The following is a 13,283-nucleotide window of genomic DNA, read 5'->3' as shown; positions in this document are numbered from 1 at the left end:
AGTAATTTCATACTGTCAATGCATTTAATATACATGCAAAGCAGAGTTTCATTTAAGAGGTATATGTTTTTGTCTGTGAGTCAGAGAGTGTGTTATACTATTTATAATAGAAAAAAAAAGAAAGTATGTTATGCCATTTGCGATAGTAAAACATATACTTCCACATACTAATATAGGATAGAACATAGCTTGGGCTTGTATTTATTGTACAAATATAAAAAAGCCCTTTAAGTCCCACCTTCTTTCATGAAAGAGAATTACAATTAGTTATCGAACTTTTCATCTATAGTTAGAGAAAATTACAATTAATTATCGAACTTTTCATGTACAGTAACAGTTTGGTGCAGAAGATTAATAAGTTTGCTATTTTTATTTGTCAGGTTGCGAACTCGATTTCTATCAGCTCGATTTCTATCAGCTCGATTCCTATCAAAATATTCGGGCTTTCTATTTTGACCCTTCGAACCAAACTTTGTTGATCCTTCGAATCATACTTTGAAAATTCCGATATAGCACCAAACTTTGAAGACATTAATGTGGTTCTCAGATATTGGACAATTCCGACCTTGGATATTGCACATTTTTGGATATAGCAGTTTTACTTTTCACTTTTCCTACTGGACTTTGGAAAAGCATTAAGAATCCATTTGATTCATATCCGAAAAGTCCAAAATCATCTACCTTTTTTTCTATATTCAAAAGATAAACCACAAACAATTTTTAAGAAATAATGGACAATAATTGCTAGGATGGAATATCTAAATTGTACAAAGTTGATATTCACCTGATACTTAACATAAATATACAAAACAAGAAGAATAGTGAATCAACCTAACACTAAACAAAGAGGAGGAAACCTATCCTATCATCATTGCTTTAAAATGAGAAAAGAAAGAAGAAATCAAAATATAGAGCCTTCGAACCAAACTTTCTCGAAAGATGAACCACAAACAATTTTTAAGAATTGATGGACAATAATTACTAGGACGCAATATCTAAATTGTACCAAGTTCACTTCTCAATATTCGCCCAGTTAAGAGACTTAACATAAATATACAAAACAAGTAGATTAGTGAATTAAGGAGAAAGAACCTATCGTATCATAGTTGCTTTAAAATGAGAAAATAGACTTAACATAAATATACAAAACAAGCTGAATAGTGAATCAACCTAACACTAAACGAAGAGGAGGAAACCTATCATATCATAGATGCTTCAAAATGAGAAAAAAAAGAAAATCAAAATATAAATATTAACACTAAACAAAGAGGAGGAAACCTATCATATCATAGATGCTTTAAAATGAGAAAAGAAATAAAAACAAAATATAAATATAAATCTTTTGAATCAAACTTTCTCGAAAGATGAACCACAAACAATTTTTAACAATAATTACTAGTACATAATATCTAAATTTTACCAAGTTAACTTCTGGATATTCGCTCAGTTAAGAGCAATGGTTTAAAAACCGGATCGGTGACCCGGATCGGGCTTTTCAAAAACCGATCCGGATCGGCGAATCGGCGATCCGGATCGGAATCGGGTGAATCGGTCAGAATAAAGCTTCAAAAAAATCCGAAAAAATTATTAAAATTCATTATAAATATTGTTTTTTAGGAATTCAATAAAAAATGAGGGTACTCCATTAAGAATTTTCATGTTTTTGAATGAATATGCGAATATTGATATGTTCTTCCCCTGCATGAACCGCCATTCAACATTTAATTTACATCACACAAAAGGATAAACATAGAATTATCATGGAATAAGTATATCAACATACATGGACTACAATAAAGCATAAAATTAGTAATATACGATCTAAATTAAGATGTAAAAAGTTTAAATTAACCTGACAGTTCAAAAAGAAAAATAATCACCATATGTAATGATAATATGTTGCGGTAGTTCATGTAGTCATATTCGTTGTTATTTGTTATTGCAAAAGGACAATAATATTTTCGTACATATCAATTACAAACATTTAGAATAATACAAAATGCGAGCTCCAAACATGGCTACAACTCAATTATCAAGAACATACATTTTTTGCATTAAAAAATTAATAATAAAAACAATTCTTCAAAGAGCCGGCTAACATCAGTCATTCCAACTAAAAAAATCCATGAACAACAGATAAAAAAAATACAGTTTTGTATTGAAAATATAATAACATGCATTTTTTTGCATAAATAATCCATCAACATACAATTTTTTCAACAAAAACTTTAACAATAAAAATTTAAAATATGGTTTAATACCTCATGATAATTAAAACCTTGTCACGATTTTCACATCTTTTCGGAAAATCATCATTTTTCAAAAAATTCAATCATGGAAAAAAAAAAAAAAAATTTACAGCAAACTCAAACAATAAAAATTAAAAATTGGGTTTAAATGTTTAATACATCATGATAATCAAAACTTTATCACGATTTTCACATCTTTTCGAAAAATCATCATTTTTCAAAAAATTCGATCATGGATAAAAAGAAATAAAAAAAAAAAAGTACAGCAAATTTTCAAAAAATTCGATCATAGATTAAAAAAAAAAATTAACAAATTTTCAAAAAGTTCGATCATGGATTAAAAAAAAAAAATCATAAATTTTCTAAAAATTCGATCATGGATTACAAAAAATTCGATCATGGATTACAAAAAATTCGCTCATGGATTACATAAAATTCGATCATGGATTACATAAAATTCGATCATGGATTACAAAAAAAAAAAAAAAAACATAAAAAAACAAAAAATTCGATCGTGGATTACAAGAACAGAAAAAAACAATTCGATCATGGATTACAAAAAATTCAATCATGGGTTACAAAAAAAAAAAAAACACAAAAAATTCGATCATGGATTACAAGTAAAAAAAACAAACATTTAGATCATGGATTACAAAAAAGTCGATCATGGATTACAGAAAATTCTATCATGGATTACAAAAAATTCGATCATGGATTACATAAAATTCGATCATGGATTACAAAAAAGTCGATCATGGATTACAGAAAATTCTATCATGGATTACAAAAAATTCGTTCATGGATTACATAAAATTCGATCATGCATTACAAAAAAAAAAAACATAAAATTCGATCGTGGATTACAAAAAAAGAAAAAAACAATTACATCATGGATAACAAAAAATTCAATCATTGATTACAAAAAACTCTATCATGGGTTACATAAAAAACAAAAAACAAAAAATTCGATCATGGATTACAAAAAAAAACAAACATTTCGATCATGGATTACAAAACATTTGATCATGGATTACAAAAAATTCGATCATGGATTACAAGAAAAAAAAACAAACATTTTGATCATGGATTACAAAAAATTCGACCATAGATTACAAAAAATTCTATCATGGGCTACACAAAAAAAAAAAAAAAAAAAAAAAATTTGTTCTTCACAGAGTCGTTTTACATAAGCGATTTTAACTCAAAAATTCACCTCCAAGTGAATAAATTACATCCAATTGACTATATTTTCTGATAAACAACAATATAAGGAATCAAAAACCTAAATTTTTAACACATTATTTCAAATATATCATGAAAACAAAATCAAAAGGCGGAAAAAAAAAAAAAAAACAGCGGAATTTGGTTCCGCAGGCATCTCACTGTTCATATCAAATTTCTTGCTGTAATTGATCAGATTACGTAAAATTGAAAATTTTAAATCATACTAGACACAATAGAGATTAAAAACCCTAATTATTGAACTCATTTTGTTCAAAATATGCCGTGAAATAAATCAAATGGCGGAAAAAAAAAAAAAACCCAAAGTTCTTACCTGTTTTTGTGAACCGAAGCCTTCAATCTCCAAAAAACTCTGTTTTTCTCAACGATTATCACAAATTAGTAACAAAAGCTTTTGATTCACAGCTTTAAGATCAATATGCCTACAAATTTTGAAAGATTCATGCCCTATTTGGCATGAAATTTCAGAAATGGCGGAAACCCTAAACCCCGAATTTTTCTTGATCCAAAAACAACCAATTTTTGCACCATTTAATCCTTGAAAAATCTGAATAAAGCTGTTTATAGCCTGAAAAACAGATCACATGCCGAAAAAAACAAAAAAAATGATCAAAAAATGACAAATTTGAAAAAATCCGTGAAGAATACTGTGCAACCCGTGTTCTTCACGGACTCGCCGATTCCGCACAGTGAATCGGCGAGTCACTGTGCGGAATCGTCCGGTTCTCTCTAGAACCGGACGATTCCCGGTTTTTGAACCGATCCGGTACCTTTTTCGTGAATTCCGAGTCGAACCGGGCGAGTCCGGTTCGACTCGACGATTTTTTAAACGCTGGTTAAGAGACTTAACATAAATATACAAAACAAGTAGAGTAGTGAATTAACCTAACACTAAATAAAGAGGAAGAAACTTATCATATCATAGTTGCTTTAAAATGAGAATTAAAATGAGAAAAGAATAAAATAAATCAAACTATAAAGCCTTCGAACTAAACTTTCAAGATATTGATGTGGAACAGATACTCTAAATATAAAATTTTCACTTCTCTTGCTAGACTTTAAAGAGTATCAAGAATCCATTTGGGCCTCTGAATATAGAATTTTCACTTCTCTTGCTAGACTTTAAGGAGTATTAAGAATCCATTTTGGCGTATATATAAGTAAGAAAAGAAAAAAAAAGAGAGAAAGAGGGAAAATAATTCATTTTGGCATATATACAAATAAGAAAGAGAGAGAGGGAAACCCATGGGTATAAAAAGAAAGAAAAGAGAAAATTTGGAAACCTATAGGTGTACATACAAGTAAAGTATAAAAAAAAAAGGAAACTTAAAAAAAAAAAAAATGGTGTGGTATACAATATCATACCCGAAAAGTCCAAAACCATTTGCCTTTCCTCTTGGAAAGATGACCCACTAACAATTTTTAAGAATTGATGGACAATAATTGCCCACGACGCTATATCTAAATTGTAACCACTAACAATTTTTAAGAATTGATGGACAATAAATGCCAAAGACGCTATATCTAAATTGTACCAAGTTAACATCATGATATTGGCCAAGGAAATAGGCTTAACATGAATATACAAAACATAAAAGGTGTGGTTTCTACAAGGTTGCAACTTTAAACGATCCAATTAACTGTTGGGTTTATGTGGCCTTATAAGTGCTTGTAAAATAAAATGATATAGTGGAACAAGAACTCAGTGGGAGTGTGGTCCCTTGTGGACCATACTAAGTAAACGATGTTTGCTGATACTGGACTGTGCATATACTACCTGGGCATAAAGATCAAACCGAGAAGGGTTCAAATGGGTTAGCTCTTGATGAGGCTGAAGAATATGCCTGGATGAGTGAGCCGAGGGACTGTGTAACCCTTGTATGTGATGGTGGCCTACAGAGACGGGGGCCAAAGCCTCATCCATGTGTCATCATACGTCATGCATATCAATCGATGAAAGCCATAAATTCACCTTTTAGAGTGAAGCATATGCATGTGCAAGAGATACCCCTATGCATCATAGGAGTTGTGGTCGTATCAGGTCTAGGTGACTTTGACTCGTCTCTAGGGGAGGACCTGAAATCCATAGACAGGGATTGCGATCCCTTGGCTCATCGACCGGACTTTGGTGACCCGCTAATGAGTCCCTGCTTAAACTATAGGTTATGAGAAACACTAGGTCGATATGATAAATCATATGGATTCTTTTCCTATCAAATTAATTTAATTGTGTTATTTTATGATGAAAATTATTTTAGGATTATTATTTGAATTTTTAAGAACTCGTGGATATTTTATTTATAATTTTTGGATTTATAAAATTAAAGATATTGATTTAAAAATGGTTTAAATATTTAAATAATATTCTAAAATGTTTGTATTAATTTTAAATATATAAAAATATCATAGGGGACCATTGTGCACATGGGCTCACTATATTTTTAGAAAGTGGGACCCATGAGTGCCTCCCTTGGGTGGCACGCCCCACCCTTATTTTCTTTCATATTTTTTTGTGATATGGCATGTGACCATATTGTTGAAAGATACTGACTAAATATTTACTTGATATAACTTTGAAAGATTTTATAGAAAGATTGAGTAGACTTGCGCTATTTTATAGTATGCACAATATTTTGATTAGATTTAATTTATTTAATTTCTATTGATGTCAAAATAAAATATTTTGATTAGATTTACTTTATTTAATTTCTATTAATGAAAAAATGGTTGAGGAAAGAGGGATAATGGTTCATGCATATTCCATAATGTTGATGGTACATCTATGAAATGGATGACTCAAATCTCTCACCCCACAAGTCACCCAAGATCAATGGTTCACATTCAATCTCACAATAAGAGACAAGTCAATGAAACCCTAGAAAACCATAATCTTATTCAAAGCCTATAAAAAAAGATTGTCTCTACCTAAAAATCTCTACGCCTTATCGTTTGTACCTAATTCCTATCTTTCTCTCTCATATCCCACAAAGGGGCACGCCCCACTTAGAATTTATCTCTCTCTCTTAAGAAAAGCTTTTATCTCTCATGAAAACCAAAGGGGGTACGCACCACTCTCTCATCTTTGATCTCTCTCTCCCACTTTGTGAAGGAACCTAAGGGTTTATGTTCTTCTTTCTCTTATCTCTCAACTATGGATTTATGGCTAAGGGTTTAGCAAAAAGATAATCCATCTCTCTCAAATTAGGGTGTTAAGAGAATTCACTTAGGGTTTGAATTTGTGATCAAAAGGGTTTATGTTCTATTAGTATGGCTTGGCCTAAACTTGTTTTCCCGTTTGAGATTGAAGGTTGATCATTGATCCCGCACCATCGGATAGTAGTGACCCAGTGTGGGGTGTAATAAGCCCGGTTGAGGTAATCTCTAGCACTCTTCTTTTTGTTTCTTGCAATCTTATCTTTTATTCTCAAGTATAGTGCATACTTGTTTCAATGACATCAAGTTGTTAAGATCTTGGTTTTATTATTATGTTGATTGTATTTTGAAATTTATCTTATTGTAATAAAGACCACATGTAAGTTATCTTTTTCCAAAATAAAGGGGTGAAGAAAAAAAAAAAAAATGTATTCCTCGGTAAAAGATACATAGATCTTTCGTTCATTGATATCAGAGCTATTAATACTTGATGTTATTAGTTGTTTTTTATCTTTATTGAGTTTAGATCAAATTTGAGAATGAGATATAAGAAAGCTAATGACTTTTGTGGTCAAGAAAAGCACCCACGGTTACGAATTATTGAAATACTCCAACACCGAAAAGGCACTCTACATAATGAGTATTCTTGGCTATTTTAGAGTAGTGATATAAATAAGATAACAAGGTATTTTTCTATTTCATACTTCAATGATATTTTATGTCTTTAAAAGTGGGATCTACCTGAAAATTTTTTGTGGGGGATCCTAAGGGAATTGAGAGTTATGGAATCATCAATGAAAGGTGTCAGTTATAACCCTGCAAAATCCAGGAGCTGTCCATTAAGTTCCATGATTTATTCTACCAATCATATGATTTTATTTCTTGCTGAAATTTTACTGCGACTCATAAAATTGAGTCTAATTTCAAGCAAACAAAATTTCATCAATAAATTCTTATTGGTTTGAAATATATGAGTGCGCAAGTGCTGTTTTCTGCAACAAAAACTATTTCCATGACTTGCAAGTCATGATTTTATTTTTATACTTAACAGAATGTTTTATGGTCCACACTAAATTTTTAGACTTCCATTCTGAATTTATTTTCTAATAAAATTTATTTAAAAGAAAAATATATAATGGAAGAGAGGAATAAAAATTTTGGATTGAAGAGAGGTCATCCTGAATTTTTTACAATTTGGTATATTCTTCATTGAGACATAAATAACTATATTTATCAAGCTTACTTAACAGGGTCATATGAGCCTTGTGGAAATATATGTGTTATCATTATATGTCTAATTTCAAATAAAGTTGGTTTGAAATGAAAACTCCATGAGAGTAGAGAGAAAAGACAATTTTACTAGATAGTGTTCATCCTGGAATTCTGCAGTATGATTTATTTTGTGACGTAAATATCATTTATTTATTTCTCTGAATAAAAGTATTACTTAGTATTCTAATTATGATGTTGTGATTTGATTTTGACTCTAGTTTTCAACACTAAAGATTTTAGGAAGAAATTTTCTGAGAATTGAGAGAAACAATTTTTTATTGAGAGGCGCTCAATCTGATTTTTTGTTGAGAAATTTGCATTATGACCTAAATGTCATTGAAACGTAGACCTCACTATATGGTATGATTTAAGGATGTAACTGAGTATTATTTTATATTTTTTAGTCTATTTCAATACTTAAAATGATTCAGAGATAAACTTTTTATTAGTTGATATATATCATATTTTTATCATGGGGTCTATACTGCAATAAATTAAAAGACGTAGAATGTTACGGCACATCCTTGAATTCGTAATTACTGGGACCTTTAAGGCTCATTTTAAAAGGTTTTATAGTGTGTCATGAGTATGATTTATTATAGTACAACTTCAGAGATATGTAATACAAAAGTTGGCAAGATAAGACACTCTATATGAAGAGTATTCGATCTCGAAATAGTAGAAAGAAGAAGAAACATAATATCTATAAAGTATTTTGGTTTTTTTGAAATGAAGAGATATATAGAGAGACTTGGTGGTAGCATATAAAGACTAAATATCAGTGAGAGAATCGAAATTGTGATATTTGAAATAATGGGATGAATAAGAGATTTTCTTCACCGTGCAAGACAGTAGAATCCAAGTGTCGAAGAGATGGATGCCTCGTGATATGTGAAACGGATGACTAATATATTTTCTATCAGTTGTGTGTACTTTCAAGATCATAAAAACTTGTCAAACAAGTCAAAGCGATGAGTCAAGAAAGCCTAGGTACCACATTACATGATTTTGAGGCATGAAATATATCTCACATTACATGGTAAGGTCATGTATGGAATGAGGATTCAATAACTTTATTTAATATACTTTGGTTATATTTTGGCTAATTATTTTATGAATATGTATGTAGTGTATGGACATTAAGTGATAAGTGCCAACAAATATGAAAGAGTCAGTTTTGAATACCTTGTGTTTTTGTGCCTCATTGTGCTTGAGTATGAACTACTTAAGGTAGCGATACACATGAATATGTGATTTGGTCAAAGGCTTTGAGTCTTAATGATGTAAGCACAAAGGGAGTGTTCTAGTGGAACTCGGTCTTGGTAACTATCCTCTCAATAATATCTATAATATGATGGGTTGCATGTGATGATAATCTCTTAATAAATTCATCATAATTGCCAAAAAAAAAGTATTTTGTCAATACTTTAATAGACATTATTTAGTCACGCTTTATTTTGGATAAAATTATAAGATGGTATATATGATTTGTTTTTTTGGCCATGAACTTAACTTGGTAGGAAATTAAAGGTGAATGCGGTAAAATGATTTATGAAGACCAAGCATTTATTTTAAAATTAAATTGGATGGCTTAAAAAAAGTCTAAGTCTATGAATATGGTTTTGAGAAAACCACATAGTCTTACAAGGTCCATTAAGTATTTATAAAAATCATTTTAAAACTGTCATGCTATTATATAACTATCGCTTATGGATGCATATATATATACCAAGTCAAGTTTTTTATTAAAAAGAAAAACATTGTGTCTTGAAGGTATTTATAAAAGTAGGAGAAAAACTATCATGCATTTTTTTTTAAATACCTATATGCTTTTGACACATGTTTCTAGTTATTTAGAATCCTAGATTACTCAAGACTTTGAACCATAGGGAATGTTGTAGAAATGTCATTATGCTAGGCTTCATTAACACATGTTGTGCTGATTAGATAACTTGGTTTGTATGAATTTATTACCAAGATGTCTAGTGTGGTTGAACCTTTGTGGTTCATGAAGGTTTTTGCATATTGTGAAACCAATGGATATTGAATTACATATTGCATGAGTCTTGATATGCTACCTCATGATATATGCATAAGAATGTTGAGAATGTATATGTTGTATATGCAATAATTGAGTGGGAGCTACTAGAATCCCACCTTTTTTTTAGCTGCTTGGATATTTAGATATACAGGTGTAAGCTATCTCATGGATCCAGATGATGCAAAGTCTACATCTGGATAAGTATTTTTGCTTGGAGGGGGTACAGTTTCTTGAAAATGAAACAAACATGATGTGAAAAAATTGTCTACCATGGAGGCAGAGTACGTGGCGTGCTGTTTGGTGATTGAGGAGGCCGTATGAAGTGATAAATTTATTAATTAACTTGACTTTTACCTCATGTATTGTGAAGTAGTAAGAATTTTCCGCGACATCACGACGGCGATATGTGTATCAAAGGAGTCACGATTCCATAAGAACTCGAAGTATATAAAACCATGTTTTTATCACTTGAGGAATGAGGTGAGATTGAGAAAGATCGATATCGAGATCCAGATAAATTAAATATTCCAATGGGAGCACCTGCTAGTATTTGACATGTCAGATGGAACAACAGACTATAATGTTGTTCACCCATGAAACCCAAATGTGTGGTGCTGGTTGTATGGCTACAAAAAGAGCAGCTTATTTGAAAAACTCTTTTGAGCCCATGAGCATACGATCACATGCGATGAGGGTACGTGATGGTCTTCTGCGACAACAGATCCATGATTCGCGATGCGATGTAAAAGATGAGCTACGACCATTTTTGGGATGAGATCCGAGCAGCAAAGAGAAAAAAGTGTTGCCTCTATAAATCCTTTTGAAAAATGATTGATGGTAAAAGCCATGATTAATGTATTAAGAGAATAAGTAAAAATGCTTGATATAAATTGTAATTGGGAGAGAGAGATAGGAATGAGAGAAAGTAAGAAAGAGAGAAGGCCTTCACTGGCCAAGTGGGAGATGTTGGGTTAATGTGGCATTTAAAAGCCTTATGAGTGCTTGTAAAATGAAATGATATAGTGAAATATGAATGCAGTGGGAGTGTGGTCTCCCATGGACCATACTAAGCAAACAATGTTTGTTGATACTAGACTGTGTTTGACAATCTAGGCTAGTCGGTTGGAAAAAAACCCATGTTATCTGGGCATAAAGAATAAGCCGAGAAGGGTTTTAATGGGTGAGCCCTTGATGGGATCGAAAAATATGCCCAGATGAGTAAGCCGAGGGACTGTGTGACCCTTATATGTGATGGTGGCCTACAGAGACGGGGGTCAAAGCCTCATCCATGTACTATCACACGACATGCATATCGATAGATTGTTCAAAAAAGCCAAAAATCCACATTTTAGGGTGAAGCGTATGCATGTACAAGAGGTACCCTATGCATCATAGGAGCTGTGGTCGCATCAGGTCTAGGTGACTTTGACTCGTCTCTAGGAGAGGACCTGAAATCCACAAACAGGGATTGCGACCCCTTGGCTCATCGGCTTGACTTTTGTGACCCGCTAATGAGCCCCTGCTTGGACTGTGGGTCATGAAAAACACTGGGTCGGTCTGATAAAGCAAGTGTGATATGTAGTCCACAGTTGAAGGTGGAGTGCCTCATGATTGTTGATTCCTAAATCATACGGATTGTTTTCCCATCAAATTAATTTAATTGTATTTATTTTATAATGAAAATTATTTTTGGATTATTATTTGAATTTTTATGAACTCGTGGATATTTTATTTATAATTTTTGGATTTATAAAATTAAAGATATTGATTTTACAATTGTTTAAATATTCAAATAATATTCTAAAATCCTTTTATTAATTTTAAATATATAAAAATATCATGGGGACCCATTGTGCACATGGGCCTACCATATGTCTAAAAGATGGGGCCCATGAGTGCCTCCCTTGGGTGGCACGCTCTACCCTTATTCTTGTTTTTATTTTTTGGTGATATGGCATGTGGCCATATGGTTGGAAGATATTGACAAAATATTGACTTAATATAATTTTGAAAGATTTTGGAGAAAGATTGAGTTGACTTGTGCTATTTTATGGTCTGCACAATATTTTGATTAGATTTAATTTATTTAATTTCTATTGATGGGAAAATGGTTTAGAAATAGGGGATAATGATTCATGCACATTCTATAATATTGATGGCATATCTATAGAATGGATGACTCAAATCTCTCACCCCACAAGTCACCTAAGATCAATGGTTCACATTCAATCTAACAAGAAGAGACAAGCCAAGAAAAACCCTAAGGAACCATAATCTTATTCAAAGCCTATAAAAAATGATTCTCTCTACCCAAAAAATATCTACACCTTATCTCTTATACTTAATTATCATATTTCTCTCTCATATCCCATTAAGGGGTACACCCCACTTAGAATTTTTTTCTCTCTCTCTCTTAAGAAAAACTTCTATCTCTCATGAAAACCAAAGGGGGCACACACCACTCTCTCATCTTTGATCTCTCTCTCCCACATTGTGAAAGAACCTAAATGTTTAAGTTAAGGAGTTCTTCTCTCTCTTATCTCTTAACTACGGATTTATAGATAAGGGTTTTAGGGTTTAGCAAAAAGATAATCAATCTCTCTTAAAATAGGTTATTAAGAGAATTCACCAAGGGTTTGAATTTGTGATTAAAAGGGTTCATGCTCTATTAGTATGACTTAGCCTAAACTTGCTTTTTCGGTTGAGATTGAAAGTTGATCATTGATCCCGCACCATCGAATGATGGTGACTCGATGTGAGGTGTAATAAACCCGGTTGAAGTAATCTCCAGCACTCTTACTCTTGTTTTTTGCAATCTTATCTTTTATTATCAAGTATAGTGCATAGATGTTTCAATTACATTAAGTTGTTAAGATCTTGGTTTTATTGTTGTGTTGATTTTCTTGTAAAATTTTTCTTATTGCAATAAAGACCACCTATAAGTTATCTTTTGCCAAAAGAAAGGAGTGAAGAAAAAAAGAAAAAGAAATGTATTCCTCGGTAAAAGATCACATATGTCTTTCTTTCATTAAGGTGCGCTTCCAAATTTTATCATAACATATAATTTTGGTGTAAAAAATTATTAAGACTATCTAAAAATCTATCTTTGTATCTAATTATAAAATTTTAAGCTCCAAAAATGGTTAAAATCAAGTAGATCTATAAACATATAAAAATCTAAAAAATGGACGGTCTAGATAATGTGTTGTAAGATGCATTATTTTCGAGACTCAAAATCTTTTTTTTTTGTAATATTCATACATTTCTATGTCGAGATGATCAACTAGAGGGTTTTTCAACGTTTAAACAACCTTCTCTGATGGATT

The sequence above is a fragment of the Amborella trichopoda genome, chromosome 5 (genome assembly GCF_054954075.1).
Source record: "Amborella trichopoda isolate Santa Cruz 75 chromosome 5, AtrichopodaSantaCruz75HAP2 v2.0, whole genome shotgun sequence".
Classification (NCBI taxonomy): Eukaryota; Viridiplantae; Streptophyta; class Magnoliopsida; order Amborellales; family Amborellaceae; genus Amborella; species Amborella trichopoda.
The sequence above is the reverse complement of the archived record's forward strand: the minus strand, read 5'-3'. Positions refer to the sequence as shown.